Raw genomic sequence first — 18,606 nt, forward strand, 5'->3', positions numbered from 1 at the left:
GAACAACTTGTTTCTTAAGTCTTCATTTTACCATTAGCTAATAATTTGGGTTAGTCATATACAATCAGGGCTTTGAATGAGAAAATACCACCAATCTCTTCCAGTTGTATAATGCTACAATCTGGTTTTTAAAACTTATTTTCAGTGCATGTAAGATGCAGTGTCATTAGCTTATAGAATTTTCTACCCTACATTATGGCCAAAACTTTGTAACAGTGTGTCAGAAGTTTAACACATGCTTGTTGGATTGTTTCTCTTAAGAGTGATGATAGACTCTATGGTAAGAGCTGAAATTATGTTCCTCTCAGGCTATGTGTGAATAAGAATTAAGTTATTCAGTATCCTATGTTCTCAGTGTGGTGACATATCTCATGGGAGAGCCTAGACATTTTAATTGCCTCTGTTACACAAAGCCTGCTCAGCCTGTATTGTCAGAAAGTGCTGCAGGAGTTTTACCCAAATGTTTCTGAGGCATCAGTGTTTCCCTATACAAGTACTGGGTGAAGCCTGAGCACTAAGACTGGGTTTATGTCAAATATCATATTTTCTCTCCTGTACATACCCAGCTGTAAGAATGAGCTTATGTAAATGTTTATTTGTCCTTTCTTGCAAAACTCTAAAAACTGGGAATTTGGTAATGTATTAAAATTATATTCCACAAAACAAAATGTTTTCCCCCTAAGTCTCCAGATTTCTCATATGCCACATTTTTCAATTTTATTATTCGCAGTATTTGCTTTTTACTTTCTGAGTGTTTCCTCTGGTAAGATGTGGCACTTTGTCCTTGAGAAGTGAGTGCAAGTTACTATATTTTCCTTCTCAGCCACCTCATGAGACAGGCAGTGAAATGCCAAGAATAATGTAAACTATACAGGAAAATACCATGACATACTACACCTAGAAATATCTCAGCTTAATAGGTGTTGTGCCATTAAGGGTGAATTTTATGGAGGTAAGGAGATGTAAATCTGTCATGTAGACAAAGATTTACAATAATACCCACTTCAGCGGATGATTTTCATCACAGTTAGGACCGTCAGGCAACTCGCGTGTTTTCACGAGTCTCTTAAGTTATGAAGGCCTCCTTGTATTAATCCAAGGTTGGTATCTTGACCTTCCTGGAGTTGGTGCTGATGATGTAGTTTGCAGCGCTTCCATTCCATTATCACTGATGTCATTTAAGTCTGTGGGGTGGAGTTTTAGTTAAATAAAATAGACTTAAGTCACTAGTCAGAACAACTTGATTTAATAATAGTTTTCTATAAACAATGCATTTTTCTTGTTGCTAGAGTGTTAATGTATATTCTTTGTAGCTCACATCTAAACATAGACTTAATTTTCAAAAGATACACACAATATATGACTATGAGAAAATATCTGCTTTTGTGTTTTCATATATTGATTTCATGGTTGTAACAGAAAACTGAATGCTAATTTTAGCTGTTAATGTGAAGTCACTGGAAGGCAAACCATCCTATTCAGTATGCTAATCATGGATTTGGGGTATACCACAGTGTTCGGAAGAGAACAACTACTAAAAACAAGCATTCCAGTCTTATTTTTAATAAAGTAAAAAATTATTTTAAAAAATAATAATACACACAGACGTTTTATAACTTTTGTTTACAAATTTGCATTTTTAGCTAAATATGCTAAGCATATGATTAACTTTTCAATCCATACTCCACTCAACTCTATGTATCTGGATACTACAAAAGGTATGAGAAAACCATATGAGATAGGATTACAACTTGTATTTATATAATATTTATTAAAGGTTTGTGAGAATATTTTTAAGTGGTACTTCCAGGCTATTGTCTACTGCAGGGTACTAACTTCATGAGTTTATAAAGGTAACTCATTAGATAATATACCAAAGTTTAAGTTAAAATGATAATGATGTATTTGATATGCATATGTGTATTTCTAGAATACTTATAAGGTAGAAGAACAATAGCAAACTGGCAGTTTTAGCCACAGATGCTGTCACTGGGGCTACGCACTGACAGTAGGTCACAAGCTTTGGCAGGGGTCAGGGTTCTGAAGACTGCTGGCTGACTGGTATTCCCCCAAGGGTAAAAAGATGAGTGACTCTCTTCCTAACAAAAAGTCATAGACAAGAGCCTAGAGTAAACTGAAATAAAGCCAAAAATGAAGTAAAGCCAAAACTCTGCAGACAGGAATGTACTCCTCAGATTATTTTCATTTTCCTTGCACTGAAGCTATAATGTCTTTTATGTATGTAGCCCATTTTCCTAGTAAACAAGGGAGGTGAGAAAATTGCAGAGGCCATATTGGGAACATCCATGTGTCCTTAAAGAGTATGATGTGGAAAGACCAATGGCAGCTCAATGGAACTTTGAGCAAGGAGAGAGTTGCAGAAGGGTGAAATCCAGCAGAACACTGTCCTTTGACAGGATACGTGACATGGGGAGGAAGAGTATCAGCTCCCTTTACCAGTCACTACCTTCATGCATTTTTTTGTTGTTAAAACTAAGTTTATTTATTATCTACAAGATGTGATATGATTGTGATAAAACATACTCCCTTATGCAAGATACTAGATAAACATTCTCAGTAGAGGAAAGTTGGTTGAATCTTCCCAGTTATTAATATACATAATACCATAAACTAAACCAGTTGAGATATTCATAAAGGTTATCACCTAGCAGCTGAGTTACAGTCAAAACAAAGGATACAATATTTTCAAAGATTTTTATGTGTTTTAAAATATGTAATTTTTAACTACTGAGTTTTATTAAACCTAATTATAAATTTCTTCACAGATAAATAGTGACACATTGTTACTAAAGATAGGGAATGAAGGGATTAAAGATGGTGGTGTGAGAGATGAGACAGAGGCCTCCTCCCAGAACCACATATAATACAAAAATATGATTAATACAACTAATCCTGAAAGAGCAACAGGAAAGAAGGGTGCACTAGACTGCCTACACCTGGAGAAAAGCATAGACCTCATGGAACAAGGTAACCATACCAAAGCCATGATCTGGTGGGACTCAAGTCCTTCTCCCACAACAGCTCACTGGCAGTAAGAAGAGAAAAGGAACAGGGAGTGGAGGCCTAGGACTGCTGAACACCCAGCCCTGGAGATCTGCTCTGGGAACACAAACCTACATTGCATGATGCTCTGGAGATAGTGGGTTTGGAAAGCAAAGACAGGAAGAATACCTGGAGAGACTGAGATTCCAGCTGCTTATGGAAAATGGGTCCACATCTAGCTGTTCTGGGAAAAAATAAAGGCAGGCAGTCTGAGAGACTTCCTAACAGTGAGAGGGCTGCTAAAGAGGCAAGGATTGTACAGACCTTACTGCTCAGGAGAAAGGACAGATGGGCAAAAGTGTCCAGGCACACTCTGCCTAGCATGTTGGGAACTTTCAGAAGCTTCAGGCGCTCCATCTCCATGAATAGCTATACAGCTCCAAGGCCCCCCACTGTGATATGTAGCCTCCTGCGCCTTCCTCACAGTTGGCCTGTACCTGGCTGGCAAACCACCACCCCTGTCCTGGCATCAGGCCAACCAGAGGGAAGCCACCTAGAGTAGCTACAAATGCAAAGCAAAGAGGATTACACCTGTGTGTTCTGCCCACTGGGTCTGGCAGTAGAGAGAGGCATAGCAGCCAAGAGGCAGGAAATAGCTCTTTCCTATCGACAGGCACTAGCATTGCTCCTCTGGCTCCAAGAGCTGAGTAGCTCCAGAGAGTAGAGCTTTTGGGCACTAGAAGGCACCACATACAAATATGAAATGTCAAAGGAACCTGCTCCAAACTAAAATCCCACAAATACCAGAAAAAGATCCAAGTGATACTGAACTCATCAATATTCCTGAAAGAGATTTCAAAATATAAATCATAAACATGCTCATAGAGGTACAGAAAAATATTCAAGAACTCAGCAAAGAACTCCTGATAGACATTCAATTATTACAGTATCAGAAGTGAAACATACAATGGAGGGATTTAAAAGCAGATTAGATACAGTGGAGGAGTCAGTAAATGGAATAGAAATTAGAATAGAAGAATACAAAAAAGATGAGGCACAGAGAGAAAAAAGGATCTCTAGGAATGAAATAATATTGAGAGAACTGTGTGACCAATCAAAATGGAACAGTATTTGCATTATAGGGGTACCAGAAGAAGAAGAAGAGAGAAAAGGTGATAGAAAGAGTCTTTGGGGAGGTAATTACTGAAAACGTCCCCAATCTGGGGAAGGAGATAGTTTCTCAGGCCATGGAGGTGCACAGATCTCCCAACACAAGGGACCCAAAAGACAACATCAATATATATAATAATTAAAATGGCAAAGATCAAGGATAAGGACAGATTATTAAAAACAGCCAGAGAGAGAAATAAGATCACATACAAAGGAAAGCCCATCAGGCTAACATCAGACTTCTCAGCAGAAACCTTACAGGCCAGAAGTGAGTGGCATGATGTTTTTAATGCAATGAGGCAGAAGGGTCTGGAACCGAGATTACTTTATCTGGAAAGATTATCATTTAAATTTGAAGGAGGGATTAAACAATTCCCAGATAAGCAAAAGCTGAGAGAATTTACCTCCCACAAACCATCTCTACAATCTATTTTGGAGGGACTGCTATAGATGGAAGTGTTCCTAAGTTTGAATAGCTGTCACCAGAGGTAATAAAACCACATTAAAGAAAGTAGAACAATTAATTACTAAGCAGATGCAAAATTAAATTTACTACCCCAAAGTGAGTCAACAAATAAAGGGTACAGAACATAATACCTAATATATAAAGAATTGAGGAGGAAGAAAAAGGAGAAAAAAAGAAAACCATTTAGATTGTGTTTGCAATAGCATACTGAGTTAAATTAGACTCTTAGATAGTAAAGAAGTCACCCTTGGACCTTTGGTAACCACAGATCTAAAGCCTGCCATGGCAATAAGTACACACCTATCTAAAATCACCCTAAATGTAAATGGTCTGAATATATCAATCAAAAGACATAGAGTTACAGAATGGATAAAATAACAAGACACATCCATATGCTGCCTTCAAGAGACTCACTTCTAACACAAATACATAGAAAGAATAAAAGTGAAGGGATGGAAAAAGATACTTCATGCAACTAATATGGAGAAAAAAGGAGAGGTTGAAGTACTTGTATCAGACAAAATAGACTTCAAAACAGAGAAAGTAAGAAGAGACAAAGAAGGACATTACATAAAGATAAATGTATCAGTCCAATAAGAGGATATAACCATTATAAATATTTATGTATCTAACACAGGGGCACCTACATGTGTGAAACAAATACTAACAGATTTGAAGAATGCAATGCATTCATTTTAGACTTCAACACTCCATTCACTCCAAAGGTTAGATCAACCAGACAGAATATAAGTAAGGAGACAGAGGCACTGAACAACACATTAGAACAAATGGACCTAACACACATCTACAGAACACTCCACCTAAAAGCAGCAGGATACACATTCTTCTCAATTGCACACAGAACATTTTGAAGAATAGATCATATACTAGATCACCAAAAGAGCCTCAGTAAATTCAAAATGATTGAAATTGTACCAACCATCTTCTCAGACCACAAAGGTATGAAACTAGAAATAAATTACACAAAGAAAATGAAAAATCCCAGAAACACATGGAGGCTTGAAAAAATGCTCCTAAATAACTAATGAATCAATGATCAAATAAAAACAGATATCAAGCAATATATGAAAACAAATAACAATAATTCAAGAGCATAAAATCTGTGGGATGCTGTGAAGGCCATGCTAAGAAGGAAGTATATTGCAATACAGGCCAACCTCAGGAAGGAAGAACAATTTCATATGTACACTCGAAACTCACAATTAGTGAAACAAGAAAAAGAACAAATGAGGCCTGAACTCACTAGAAGGAGGGACATAATAAATATTAGAGCATAAATAATTAAATTGAGAAGTATAAAACAACAGAAAGAATCAATGAAAGCAGGAGCTGGTCCTTCAAGAACATAAACATAATAGAATAACCCCTAGCCAGACTTCTCAAGAAAAAACAAAGTCTACACACATAAACAGAAGCAGAGATGAGAAAGGAAAAATCACTGTGGACACCACAGAAATACAAAGAATTATTAGAGAAGACTATGAAAAAATATATCCTAATAAACTGGATAACCTAGAAGAAATGGATAACTTCCCAGAAAAATACAACCTTCCAAGGCTGACCAAGGAAGAAACAGAAAATCTAAACAGACCAATTACAAGCAATGAAATCAAATTGGTAGTCAAAAAAATCTAAGAACAAACCTCCTGGACCATACGGCTTCACCACTGAATTTTGTCAAACATTTAGTGAAGACTTAATACCCATTCTCTGTAAAGTTATCCAAAAAGTAGAAGAGGAGAGAAGACTCCCAAACTCATTCTATGAGGCCAACATCACTCTAATACCAAAACCAGGCAAAGACACCACAAATAAAGAAAATTACAGACCAATATCCCTGATGAACATGGATGCAAATATCTTCAACAAAATATTAGCAAAGTGAATTCAAAAATACATCATAAGATTATCTATAATGATCGAGTACAATTTATTCCAGGGATGCAAGGATGATACAGCATTCAAAATCCATCAATTTCATCGACTACATCAACAAAAAGGACAAAATCCACATGATCATCTCCATAGATGCTGAAAAAGCATTTGACAAAATTCAAGAGCCATTCATGATAATAAATCTGAACAAATACCTCAACATAATAAAAGCCATATATGACAAACCCAAAGCCAACATCATACTTAACAGTGAGAAGCTGAAAGCTTTTCCTTTAAGAGCAGGAACAAGACAAGGATGCCCACTCTTCCCACTTTTATTCAGCACAGTTCTGGAGGTCCTAGCCATGATGATCAGGCAACACAAAGAAATAAAAGGCATCCAGATTGGCAAGGAAGAAGTCAAACTGTCACTGTTTGCAGATGACATGATATGGTACATAAAAAAAACCCTAAAGAGTCCTCTCCAAAATTACTAGATCTAATATCTGAATTCAGCAAAGCTGCAGGATACAAAATTAATACACAGAAATCTGTTGCATTCCCATACACTAATGATGAACTAGCAGAAAGAGAAATCAGAAAAACCATTCCATTCACAATTGCTTCAAAAAGAACAAAATACCTAAGAATAAACCTAACCAAGGAAATGAAAGACCTATACTCTGAAAACTACAAGACACTCATGAGAGAAATTAAAGAAGAAACCAATAAATGGAAACACAACCTGTGCTCATGCATAGGAAGAATAAATATTGTCAAAATGACCATCCTGCTTAAAGCAAACTACAGATTCAATGCAATCCCTATCAAAATACCAACAGCATTTTTCAACGAACTAGAGCAAATAGTTCTAAAATTCATGTGGAACCACAAAAGACACTGAATAGCCAAAGCAATCTTGAGAAGGAATAATAAAGCAGGAGGAATTATGCTCCCTGACTTCAAGCTCTACTACAAAGCCACAGTAATCAAGACAATTTGGTACTGGCACAAGAACAGACCGGTAGACCTATGAAACAGACTAGAGATCCCAGATATAAACCCAAGCATATGTGGTCAATTCATACACGAAAAAGGAGCCACGGACATGCAATGGGGGAAATGACAGGTTCTTCAACAACTGGTGTTGGTAAAAATGGACAGCTACATGCAAGCAAATGAAACTGAATTATTTTCTAACCCCATACACAAAAGTTAACTTGAAATGGATCAAAGACCTGAACATAAGTCATGAAAGCATAAAACTCTCAGAAGACAACTTAGGTAAAAATCTCCTGAATATAAACATAAGCAACTTTTTCCTGAATGCATCTCCTTGGGCAAGGGAAACAAAAGGAAAAATGAACAAATGGGACTACATCAAGCTAAAAAGCTTCTGTACAGAAAAGGACAGCACCAGTAGAACAAAAAGGCATCCTACAGTATGGGAGAATATATTTGTAAATGACATATATGACAAGGAGTTAAGATCCAAAATATATAGAGAACTCTCACGCCTCAAAAATCAAAAGGCAAATAACTCAATTAAAAAATGGGCTGAAGATATGAACAGACAATTTTCCAAAGAAGAAATTTAAATGGCCAACAGGCACATGAAATGTTCCACATCACTAATTATCAGGGAAATGCACATTAATACCGCAATGAGATATTACCTCACACCAGTAAGAATGGCCAGCATAGAAAAGACTAAGAACAACAAATGCTGGTGAGGTTGCAGAGAAAGGAGAACCCTCTTACACTTCTGGGGGAAATGTAAACTAGTTCAGCCACTGTGGAAAGCAGTATGGAGGTTCCTCATAAAACTAAAAATAGAAATATCATTTAACCCAGGAATTCCACTCCTAGGAATTTTCCCAAAGAATACAAGTTCTCAGATTCAAAAAGACATATGCACCCTTATGTTTATTGCAGCTCTATTTACAATAGCCATGACATACAAGCAACCTAAGTGTCCATCAGTGGATGAATGGATAAAGATGTGGTACATATATACAATGGAATACTATTCAGCCATAAGAAAAAAGAAAAATCCTACCATTTGCAACAACGTGGATGTTACTAGAGGGTATTTATGCTCAGTGAAATAAGCCAGGAGGAGAAAGACAAGTAACAAATGATTTTCCTCATTTGTGGAGTATAACAATGAAGCATAACTAGAGGAACAAAGCAGCAGCAGACTCACAAACTCTAAGAAGTGACTAGTGCTTACCAAAAGGGACAGGTGGGGGAGTGTGGGTGGGGAGCGAGAGAGAAGGGGATTGAGTGGCATTATGATTGGTACACATGGTGTGGTTGGGTTCACAGGAAAGTCAGTGTAGCACAGAGAAGACAAGTAGTGATTCTGTGGCATCTTACTACACTGATGGACAGTGACTGCAATGGGATATGGGAGGGACTCAATAATATGTGTGAATGTAGTAACCATATTGTTTTTCATGTGAAACCTTCATGAATGTATATCAATAATACCTTAATAAAAATAAATTAATTAATTAAATTAAAAAAAGAAGACATGGCATTACTATATGTAATTAGCATCTTATACTTCCATTTTCAACTATTCAATCCAACCCATACAGGAAAACATTTTGTTCATACCCAACACATAGGCTTTAGGCAAATTATTTTCTATGTATATTGGGATTTGGTGATGAGCATTTTGGTCCTGGTGTCTGCAACACATAAATTTGTTTTGGGAGATTTTGGATGAACAGCAATGAGTAGGTATGATATGGAAAATTCCACTTATTACATTAGTCACCTTGATGATTAGGATTTACATTAAAAACTACCTTACTTTTCTTATGTTCTGGATGCATAGTTTCCATTTTAAGCACTAATTATTTAAATTTCTATATATTCAGTAAGGAAAAGGAATAAATATTCATGAGATACACACACATGTATATATACATTTTTTCCATATTTAAATTGAATGAAAAGTAGTATAAAAAGACACAGATGTATTCTAAATCTATTGTCCCAGAAGAAGCATCGAAAGAGTTTCATGTTTGGATGGGAGTACAAAATACAGTTTGTTATACCTTATATTACAGATTCACAATACTGTATTTGCATTGTAAAGTTTCTGAAAAATTATTCTGCAAAGAAACCTGTTTCACCAAGTCTTACCCAAGACACTGCCAATTCATTTAAAAGTCTTTTTAAAAAATCTATTATCAAGATCCTTCTGTAGTTCATAAGCATGATGTTTGGGTGTTGATTCTTTCACATGACTTGTGCCTGCCTCAAACCTTATTATGACATCAGCACATTACCCGTCTGACTTGAAAAGAAATCTATTATCAAGACATCTTGAAATGCTACTCTAATTAATGTCATTTAAAATCTTTATATTGAAAGGGGCTTTGATAAAATGCTTAATAGAGAGAATAATTGTAGATAGTTTAAACATTATACACAACTCTACATATTTTATTGAACCTACTGATTCAGTTGAATTATTTCTCTTCTGACTTGGAATGCTCATGTAAACCCTTACTTCATTTCTGTATAATCTCAAGAACCAGGAGTTAAAGCAAAGAGTTCATAGGCATCAATAAATGAAAAATGGATAAAGGAACCACATTGCATAAATCTTTCCTTGATTATTGTTCTTTCAAACCATCAAGTTATCTAGAGCAGGAAATAACACCACATAATTAGCAAGGTAACCAGAGTACTTTGCTTATTGCCAATAATGCCACTTGCAGTTATAAGAAGTGGAAAACCTCTAATCACTGTTCGTATTTCTCCCATCCCAACATACCCACAAGATTCAATTTATATGTTAAGGAACCAATATAGTCTTCTATACAACAACACTAAGAAATTACAATTATTGTACTGCAATTTAATTTTGAATTTGATTTTAACCAAAATACCTCAAACTTTAAATAATCTAATAGTTAATAGAAATCCTTAAAGCCTAAATCTAAGGAGTCCAGCGAATACATCCAAAGGATCTATGCCCCATCTGTGGTTTTATGTGATTGTGTATGTGTGTGTATGTGTCTGTATACATATATATAGGAACATTTTTTATTGTGAAGGACTTCATAATTTTAATCATGTTGGAGTTTTAGGAGATACAACAAATTATACCAGTATTCTACAGTTCAGAAGCAACCAAAGATAGGCACAAGATTCAGGTAGATGGGCAATCCCAACTTGTTACTGATAAAGTTGTTTGGAAAATGTGGAGATTAGGAATTGCATGGAGATCAGAGGACGAGGCTTTGAGACTGTGCAAAATGGAGCTCCTGAACTTGAGTCCACTTACAGGATTGGCTGGAAAAATCCTATCTAGTAATGAAGAGAAATGATAGGTAACTTATCTATTTTTCACCAGGTCCCTGCTGGAAGGAAGAGATTGATGATGGTGATGATGATGTTAACAATAAAAATACTAATACTAAAATCTCTCCTGGATATTTGCCATCACAAATCTACTCTTACCTTAAGGTTTACCAACACCACAGTTGAGAAAAACATTAAACTGAAAAATTTAAATAATCCCAGATTCTTTACACACCCTAGTGCTCAGCAGGAGCAAATGCAAATCCTCTTTAGAAATATACCTTCAATACAGGCCCTAATTCCTCCAAATTAACTACAGTTTACAATTAAAATTCGCTAAATAAACAAGGAAAAAAGCCACCATGAGTAAAAGTTAGTTGAAACAAACAAAAAAACTTTGTCTAGTGACTTTGGAAGATGTAAATATAAGATAGGGAATATAAAATGAATATATATGAAATCTCTAAAGAAAAATGATCCTCTCTTTGACATTCTTAGTTCCACTATGTTCAACTCTTTTGTCTAATAAAATTCATCTCAGCATATATGATGAGATCCAGGGATTAGCACACCTTAGCCCATAGACCAAACCTTGCTTTTCTGATTTACTTACATATAGCATATGACAGATTTGAATAGTCATAACCAAAAAATACATGGTCCTCAAAACCTAAAATACTACTATCTGGTCCTTTACAGAAAAACATTTGTCAAATTCTGGACTAAACAAATACTTAAAGACACTCCAATAAGAAAATGTCAATAACACAGAGATCCCTACATTTGCTTATAAACTACACCCTATGATCACATACCTATAGACCTATAGCAAAATTATAATTCAAACTGTAAAGTACCAAATAAATTAAGACTCCTAAATCCCTTTGAATTTCTTTTGTCAGATATGAGCAGAGCAAATTTTTCTGCAGCTCTATGGTTGCTTTCATTGATATTTCAATAAAAAGTGAATTATATTTTAAAGAATTTTTAATGGATAAAATGTGTGTTTAATGTAGAAAAATATGGCACCCTTCATTCCTTTTTATAGATTTGAGTATACGCTTTGGATTATTTTCTTCTACTCAAGGAATTTCCTTTGACATTTCTCATTCTGGTCTTTGGTAATAAAATCTCTAAATTTTTGCTTGTCTAAGAGGTTTCCATTTTGCCTTCATTTATTAAGAATGCTTTCAATATATAGAGATTTCTAGGTTAACAATGTGTTTTGCTTTATTTTGTTTTTCCAGCACCTTAAGAGGTTATTCCATTGCTTTCTGGCTTGTAATATTACTGCTGAGAAGGTGATAATTTTCTTTTTTGGTATTGTTAATGTACAATTACTTGAAGAACATTATGGTTACTAGACTTCCCCTATTAACAAGTCCTCACCATATACCTCATTACAGTCACTTTCCATGAGCATAGTAAGATGCTATAGAAGCATTACTTGTCTTCTCTGTGTTATACTACCTTTCCCATGTCCCCCCACCTGCTAGATTATGTGTGCTAATTGTAATGCTCCCTTTTCCCCCTTATCCCTCCCTGACCACCCATCCTCCCCAGTCCCTTTCCCTTTGGTAACTGTTAGTCCATTCTTGGGTTCTGTGAGTCTGCTGCTGTTTTGTTCCTTCAGTATTTTCTTTGTTCTTATACTCCACATGTGAGTGAAATAATTTGATACTTCTTTCTCTGCCTGGCTTTTCACTGAGCATAATACCCTCTAGCTCCTTCCATGTTGGTGCAAATGGTAGGATTTGTTTTCTTCTTATGGCTGAATAATATTCCATTGTGTATATGTACCACATCTTCTTTATCCATTCATATACTGATGGACACAACTGAGGTTGCTTCCATATTTGGCGATCGTAAATAGTGCTGCGATAAACATAGGGGTGCATATGTCTTTTTGAATCTGGGCTCCTGCATGCTTAGGGTAAATTCCTAGGAGTGGAATTCCTGGGTCAAATGGTATTTCTATTTTTAGTTTTTGAGGAACTTCTATTCTGGTTTCCACAATGGTTGAACTAATTTACATTCCCACCAGCAGTGTAGGAGGGTTCCCCTTTCTCCACATCCTTACCAACATTTGTTGTTGTTTGCCTTTTGGATGGTGGCTATCCTACTGGTGTGAGGTGATATCTCATTGTGGTTTTAATTTGCATTTCTCTGATTATTAGCAACATGGAGCATCTTTTCACGTGCCTATTGGCCATTTGAATTTCTACTTTTTAGAAGTGTCTGTTCAGCTCCTCTGCCCATTTTTTAATTAGCTTATTTGCTTTTTGTTTGTTGAGGTGAGTGAGCTCTTTATATAATTTGGATGTCAACCCCTTATTGGATATGTAATTTATGAATATAATCTCCCATACTATAGGATATCTTTTTGTTCTACTGATGGTGTCCTTTGCTTTACAGAAGCTTTTTGGTTTGATACAGTCCCACTTGTTCATTTTTACTTTTGTTTCCCTTGTCCCAGGATATATGTTTATGAAGAAGTTGCTCATGTTTATGTCCAAGAGATTTTTCCCTATGTTTTTTTTCTAAGAGTTTTATGGTTTTGTGACTTACATTCATATCTTTGATCCATTTTGAGTTTATTTTTGTGTATGGGGTTAGACAATAATCCAATTTCATTGTCTTACATGTGGCTGACCAGGCTGTCATTTCCCCATTGCATATCCATGGCTCCTTTATTGTATATTAATTGACCATATATGCTTGGGTTTATATCTGGATCTCTAGTATGTTCAATTGGTCTATGGGTCTGTTCTTGTGCCAGTACCAAATTGTCTTAATTACTGTGGCTTTGTAGTAGAGCTTGAAGTCAGGGATCATAATTCCTCCTGCTTTATTATTCCTTCTCAGGATTGCTTTGGCTATTCAGAGTCTTTTGTGGTTCCATATGAATTTTAGAACTATTTGCTCTAGTTCATTGAAGAATGCTGTTGGTATTTTGATAGGAATTGCATTGAATCTGTAGATTGCTTTAGACAGGATGGTCATTTTGACAATATTGATTCTTCCTATGCATGAGCATGGAATGTGCTTCCATTTATTGGTTTCTTCTTTAATTTCTCTCATGAGTGCCTTGTAGTTTTCAGAGTATAGGTCTTTCACTTCCTCGGTTAGGTTTATTCCTAGGTATTTTGTTCTTTTTGAAGCAATTGTGAATGGAATGATTTTCCTGATTTCTCTTTCTGCTAGTTCATTGTTAGTGTATAGGAATGCAACCGATTTCCTGCAACTTTGCTGAATTCAGATATTAGATACAGTAGTTTTGGAGTGGATTCTTTAGGGTTTTTTATGTACAATATCATGTCATCTGCAAACAGTGACAGTTTGACTTCCTCTTTAACAATCTGGATGCCTTGTATTTCTTTGTTTTGTCTGATTGCCATGGCTAGGACCTCCAGTACTATATTGAATAACAGTGGAGACAGTGGGCATCCCTGTCTTGTTCCCGATTTTAAAGGTAAAGCTTTCAACTTCTCACTGTTAAGCATAATGTTGGCTTTGGGTTTGTCATATATGGCCTTTATTATGTTGAGGTACTTCCCTCTATACACATTTTGTTGAGAGATTTTATCATGAACGGATGTTGAATTTTGTCGAATGCTTTTTCAGCATATATGGAGATGATCGTGTGTGTTTTTTTTCCTTCTTTTTGTTAAGGTAGTGGATGATGTTGATCGATTTTTGAATGTTGTTCCATCCTTGCATCCCTGGGATGAATCCCACTTGATCATTATGGATGATCTTTCTGATGTATTTTTAAATTTGGTTTGCTAATATTTTGTTGAGTATTTTTGCATCTATGTTCATCAGGGGTATTGATCTGTAATTTTCTTTTTTTGTGGTGTCTTTGCCTGGTTTTGATATCAGAGTGATGTTGTCCTCGTAGAATGAGTTTGGGAGTATTCCCTCCTCTTCTACTTTTTGGAAAACTTTAAGGAGGATGGGGAGGTGATAATCCTTATCTTTATTTTGCCTTTTGTTGTCTTTCTGTAAAGAGTGTTGAACTTTGTAAGTATGTAGTTAAATAACTTGTGGATCAGCTTTATCCTTTGGTGCTTGTCTTTTTAAGGTCTGTCAAAATAGTCAAGTTTGTTCTTTACTCTAAGTCTTATAGCTACTAGTAAGATTTCTTCTAGGATCTTTATTGAACACCAGATGTTCAATTATGTGTCTCCAACCTGACTGCTCAGAATTTGAACATCTCTTGACCTTTTATGAATTCTGAGAGTTATTCAAATTACAACTCCCCAAGAGTTTTTGCTTAGCCTCATGCAGTTTCATTTATGCAAGCCTAGATTACTGTTCTGCAACAGGTTCAAAGAGAATTTTCCTTACATAGTTCCTTCCCCTCCAATACCCTGTCCAGCACTTTCCAGTCATGCAGTCTCCCTGAACTCCAATCTTGACCCTCTCAGCTCATTATTTTCTGCTTAGGTGCAAATACTACTTGCCCTTCCACACACACATATTCAGTACTTTGCAGAAGACTGTCCAGGCAAAAAGATAGAGAAATTATAAGGTTCATCTTGCTTATTTTCCTCCTTTTTTTTTCAACATAAAGTACGGTGCTACATTTTGACCAATGTCTGAAAACACCATTTTCACCTATTTTGTCTGATTTTCTGGCTTTTTATGCTGGAAGGCAGCTGTGACACCATTACTCAGGCTTGGCCAGGAATAGAACTTAGCATGTGTTTTAATAATGATAATAATCCTCCATTTCAGCCTCTCCTACTTACTGAATCCTCCTAAAATCCCTTAGAACTCCTAGCATATGGACACTGATTATGACGAAACCATCAATTACTGTTGACATTAGATATTTTTTAATTTCCAAGTATTTAGGCATTTCCTGGCTATTGTATTTTTATTCATTTTTAACTTGATTCCATTACAGTCTGAGAACTTAGTCTGTATGGTTTCCTTCATTTTAAATATATTTAGAATGGGTAGCATGCTCCCTTTCCATTCATGGTAGTATTTTTCTCGGAATACCTGAAAAAAACCACTGAAGTGATAATTAAAGGCTGCAAGTAGTGAACCAAACTATAGATGCAGCCAGGTTCCAAAAAGCTGATTCAACAGGGAGAATTCCATTATGAAGTAAGAGTTTTTAAGAAGAAATCTTAACTCAGCAGGCATCCACTTCTCTACACAAAACAGTTTGAGTGGTTTCTTTCAACACTGGTCACTAGTCATCATAAGATATAAGAGCAATATCTAAGAGTATTATTTCTTGCTCTGAATTGAATAATATAATTGAAAGCCTTCCTGGGTGCCCTTCCCATTTGCCACCATTTCTACCTTACCATTTAGTACCTACCCACCATGCTATGGTTCCCTGGCTTGAATCTAGTGCTTACCCATAAAGCAAACAATACAACAGATTTACCATGCTCCATTCCCAGGAAGATATAGATTTTTTCAGGTAAAGATATAGTTTACCTATTATAACATGAAGTTATGACCTACTACTGGAGTATCTTTAGGAATGTGCCCAGAGCTGATGGCTGGGATAACATGTCTTATGCAATAATGTCTTTCTCTACTGGCATGTGCAGATTTGATCCTTGTCCAAGGATAAACAAATTAGACAAAACAGAAGAAAAATATGTGTATTCTTCTCTTTGCCCTCTTATATTCAATGTATTTAATTGACAACCAGCCTTTCAAAACTCCCCCTTCAGCTATTTTAAACATGAAATGTTTTAATTTCCATTCCAATTTTCAAAGACAACATAACTCAGTAAATCAAAGGACACGGTATGTTCATGTAATGTTATATTTTCTTGCTCTCTTGTACATTAGTAACAGTAAAATGTTCTTGTTGATCAGAAGAAACATATCTTGATAGGTCAAGCTGATAGATTATTTTCCATTCAAACTCTTACCTACATTCTCTGGAGTTCCTTCTCTTACAGGATAAGCAAAACCTGGACTATATAAATATATTAACTGAAATTAGCACCCATTTGTTGCCCACAGGAATTACATTGGCAAGAACCCCAGGTAGTCTAATGGAAGCTATAGGAAAGTGGGCCTTCTCCTCCAGAAATTCTGTTACAATCATGTCTGGGTGATTTCTCTCCTGCAGTGATTGGCTCTTCAGGCATCGAGAGCATGTGTTGTCCCTGGGCTCTACTATGTATGCCGTCAGCACGTGTTTCATTTTGAGAAACCAGGTGGCCAGTTCCAGGGCTCTAAGGCCTCATTAATCCTTTTCCATCACACTTCATTTCTTTTCAATTTTTGCTCAATTATCAACTTACCAGAGAGTTCTCTGACTACTTTATATGAGCAAATTTTACTGTCATCTGCTTTCACACACACTGCCACCAGTCCCAGCATGCTCTAATCCCATATTCCTGCTTTATTTCCCTCTAAAATATTCTATCAACATCTAACCTATTACATTTATATTATTTGTTTATTACCACTCCTCTTATACCAACACAACACAAATATCTTCTTGTTCGTTCACTTCTGAAACCATGCTGCCTAGATGCCTCCCACATAGTAGATAAATATTGGTTGGATGAATGAAACAATTAATAAATGCAGGCACTTTTCTAATTGAAATCATCCTGACAGATTCATGAATTGAAATTGCCATAGATGGTGTCAAAGCGTGTACTCCCAAATGCTAATGAAAGCTGAAATCTCTCCACATGTGGTTTATTCTTTGCTCCACAAAGTCCTTGAATAGCATTTCTTTATGCTACATGTTTTTCTGCAGTGGTGGAATATGCCCCTAGTAGTTTATTTACCTTTCTACTATTTCCATACTTTTTCAGGAAGGCATAACTGAGCTACAGTATTTTAAACTCTTTTTTCATTCGTTATCTTCTTTCTTTTACATATGTAAGGTTTCTGGATCTAGCTGCTTTCTTTCCTTTTACTTTGATCTGGTCCATCTACTTATGTCTCTAACACATTTCTCTAGATTCTCCCTGTGAGGATAGTCAAAGAGGTAAAGTGAGTGAGTTCTTGGTCTTCTACAAACACCTATTGTTTGAACAAATCCTGTCCACTTTCACTTCCTGCTGTGTAACAGTGGCTAAACGACATGCATGGACTTGGACCTTGAAACCAGACTATCTGCATTCCAATTCCATCTTTACAATTTACTAACTGCATGCTTTGGATGAGTTACTTAACCTCCCAATACCTCAACTTCTGTAGCTATAAAATAGAAACAATAATAGCACATCTGTCATGTGTATTATTTTAAGGATTAATGACTTCATATATAATATTTGGAACAATATCTGGCACATAGTAGATACTCTATAACAGTTTTTTCTATTATAACCTTACACAGGAGATATTCTTTCTATCTGATGATCTTACCCAGGCTTGGGCTCAATCTAATTTGGTCCCATCATGCTCCCATTTGATACTTCTCATCCTTCCCTTAGGACACTGGTTCTCAGATATGTTCTCTAGGTCCAACAGCATCACCATCACTTCGAATGTATTAGAAATGCAGGAGTTTGGGCTCCACCCCAGACTTACTGATCAGAAGTCCTAGGTGGGTAGCCAATCAATCTGTTTTAACTAGTTCTTCATGTGATTCTGATACAAGGTCAAATTTTAAAACCACTGCATTAGGTTTCAAATTCAATATTTTTTATTATGTTCCTTCAGTAAATAGGCAGTAACCCTGAAAATTATGCATTTTTTTCTCTTATGCATATCTTCCTGATCTTTCACTTCAAATCTGTTAAGATTCT

General features: G+C 35.9%; 1 long non-coding RNA gene and 1 other non-coding gene across 2 annotated transcripts in view; one reads left to right on the forward strand and one right to left on the reverse strand.

The window, feature by feature from the left end:
* LOC140848173 (uncharacterized) overlaps nt 1-18,606 on the reverse strand; it is a 75,646-nt gene that overhangs the window by 17,202 nt on the left and 39,838 nt on the right. Inside the window, exon 2 of the long non-coding RNA XR_012128724.1 lies at nt 1,004-1,184. This is a non-coding gene — a long non-coding RNA (uncharacterized lncRNA). The remainder of the gene's footprint in view (nt 1-1,003; nt 1,185-18,606) is intronic.
* On the forward strand, nt 9,744-9,847 carry LOC140848582 (small nucleolar RNA U13). Its single transcript, XR_012129714.1, has one exon. It is a non-coding gene; the product is annotated as a small nucleolar RNA U13 (small nucleolar RNA).

This window comes from Manis javanica, chromosome 3 (genome assembly GCF_040802235.1).
Source record: "Manis javanica isolate MJ-LG chromosome 3, MJ_LKY, whole genome shotgun sequence".
NCBI classification, from domain to species: domain Eukaryota; kingdom Metazoa; phylum Chordata; class Mammalia; order Pholidota; family Manidae; genus Manis; species Manis javanica.